Source organism: Sinocyclocheilus anshuiensis, unplaced genomic scaffold (assembly GCF_001515605.1).
Source record: "Sinocyclocheilus anshuiensis isolate Anshui unplaced genomic scaffold, SAMN03320099.WGS_v1.1 scaffold415, whole genome shotgun sequence".
NCBI classification, from domain to species: Eukaryota; Metazoa; Chordata; class Actinopteri; order Cypriniformes; family Cyprinidae; genus Sinocyclocheilus; species Sinocyclocheilus anshuiensis.
The window spans coordinates 1436570-1439760 of NW_015552655.1; positions in this window are offsets into that span (position 1 = coordinate 1436570).

A 3191-nucleotide genomic window follows, 5' to 3' on the forward strand; every position below is an offset into this window, starting at 1 on the left:
CCAATTAAAATTAAAGTAGATACTTCTATTTAGATCATACTGTGAATATTATCAATACACTACTGTTCAAAGATTTGAGGTTGATTTAAATGTTTCTGAAAGAAGTCTCTTTTGCTCACTAAGGCTGCATTTATTTGATCAAAAATACAATAAAATGTGAAATATTATTACAATTTAAAATAACAATTTTCTATGTGAATATACAGTATGTTAAAATGTAATTTATTTCTGTGATCAAAGCTGGATTTTCATCATCATTACTCCAGTCTTCAGTGTCACATGATCCTTCAGAAATTTCTTGCTTTTATGCATAAGAAACATTTCTGATTATTATCAATGATGAAAACAGCTGCTTCATATGCTTGTGAAAACAGATATATTTAATTTTTCAGGATTCTTTGATGAATAGAAAGTAAAAAAACAGCATTTATTTGAAATAGACATCTTTTATAAATGTCTTTACTGTCACTTTTGATCAATTTAATTTATATATGATGAAAAAAAGAAACGTACTGATTCCAAACTTCCGTTAGCATAGCAGGCTGTGCTGCTGTCATATAGGCAATGTTTTACTTTATTAATAATATTAACGTATGTATAACCTTATACAGTAGTTGTAAGGTGAATAACAGGAAAATGAGGAAGGGTGTTGGTGAGCCGTCGAGGGTGTGTGTGTGTGTGTTCAGGTGTACAATGTGTGTATGTTTAGCCTTCCAAGAGCTCCAGAGATAGAACAGGAAATGAGCGCGACCCGACCCGCAGACAGGAGCTCTCTGACCTGGATTGTGTCCATTTATATCTAGACACACAGGATCACAAACTGCACTTCAACCACAAAACTCACAATTCAGCTCAATCTATTTCTGTTACCAAAATAGCTCTGCAATACATTTCTAAATATAAAAGAGCACTTAATATAAAAAGTGGAAAGACTAGATGTTTGACATTCTGTCATTATAGATCTTTAGAATACATTGCAAAAACAAAAAGTTTTTCGAGATTGTAAAAAAAGATTTTTCGGAGTACGTTTTGCAATACTAAAAACTTACTCCATGCAATACTATTTCAGTCTTTCTACTTAAAATTTAATTCCCATTTAATTTAATATGTTCCCTGCTGTTTCTTTTTTCTTTTTTGGTGAAATTCACCAGCAATTCCTGAGTGAAGAGTATTTCAAAGTAAATCCTACACATTTTTAAGTGTACTTAAATACTTAATACTTAAATACTTTATACAGTAATTTAATAATACATTATAGGATTAATTCAGGCATTGCTTGAATGAATGCATGAACGAATTAATAAATGTATGTTAATAAAATAAAAATATTGTACATTTAAAATGTTAATATATTACACACTACTGTTCAAAAGTGTGGGGTCAGTAAGATTTCTTTTTTATTTTTATTTTTTTACACGTGTTAATTTTTAAAGAAATTAACACGTGTATTAAGTGTATTAATGCATTCAATTGTTCAAAAGTGACAGTAAAGACATTTATAATGTTACAAAAGATTTCTATTTCAAAGAAATGCTGTTTACTTTTTATTCATTAAAAAATGCTGAAATATGTATCACGGTTTACACTAAAATATTTGGCAGCACAGCTGTTTTCATCATTGATAATAATCAGAAATGTTTCTTGAGCAGCTAATCAGCATATTAGAATGATTCCTGAAGATCATGTGACACTGAAGACTGGTGTAATGATGCTGAAAATTCAGCTTTGCATCACAGGAAAAAATGACATTTTAAAATATATTCCACTAGAAAACAGATATTTTAATTTGTAATAATATTTCACAATATTACGTTTTTCTTTTTCTGTATTTTTTATCAAATAAATGCATCCTTTGTGAGCAGAATAGACATCTTTCAAAAACATCAGAAAAACTTACTGACTCCAAACACTATATAGTATTATTAGTTGCGTAGATTACTATGTTTGTCCAAAATGCAGTAGTTTTGTTGAGAATATTCATGATTTAGGTTCCAGCATGACTATCTTCAGAAGGCTCCAGATCCCTGCGGTGTGTGTTAGCATGCTGATATAACACTTCAACCCCCCGGAGAACACGACTTCTCCAGGAACACACACTTTTGTTCCTTAAGGGTCTGCAGATGGCCGTAATCCCATTAAAATGTGTAGAGCTGAGCTCCTCAGGTCGGGGTGGGCAGTGTCTTTCTTATTTCCCGCCAAAATGACCCTAATTATCACCTCAAACAAAAACAACTGGAGTTACACAGAAAAGCAACATCAAAAACAATCTCATAATCCTAAAGTCACAACATTAACAGCGTGAACAGACCGTTTTCTTACAATATACCAACCATTAAACCTTTAGCTTTACACTTTTCCACCTCAATTTCATCATAATTTTGAAATCATAAACATATTCCCTCTCCTTTTCTACTGTGTTCACTCAACATTGGTTTTAAACCATGAAAAATGAAAGTTGTTCCAAAAACCAATTACCCTCTCCTAATATTAAAAACAACACATGCTGTCACACGTCTTCCAACCTGCACAACACACACATATCAGTCAACGTCAAAACACATTAGTGTTCTATGTCTCTTGAGCTCCAGGCGTCTTGAGAAACCTCTCTGAGAAAAAAAACATTCGACTCATGTTACAATATTTCCGCAATATTTTACTAAATAATAAGAAACATCGAACTAAATCCTCTATGACAGAACATGAAATCCAACTACAAAAACTACCGTTAAGAGTTACCAAACGCATGACCACGTTACTAATCTTAACTACTGATTTTAACGCTTTTATCCAAAGTGACGTACAAATGTGCAATACAATGAGCGGTTCGTCTTAATTAAAGCTATATGAGATTATGTTTTGGTTAAAAAATCTATTATAATTAAATATGAGTGATTTAATGAATGAATGAATGACCGAATAAATACATGTGTGTTTTGGTTAAAAAATACTATGATAAAATCATACATACACATATGCACAAAATATCAAAATGTAATGAATAAATATTGATATTATTGTGTTATTGTGTATCACAGAAATTAGAAAATATTGTGTTTTGGGTAAAAAAAAGTACTATAATATAATTTAGGGTTAGGGTAAGTATTTGCGATTAAAAAAAAATACTGATATCAGTATGTTATTTTGTAGCACATAGATGAGTGTGTTTTGGTTAAAAAATGTACTATGGTATA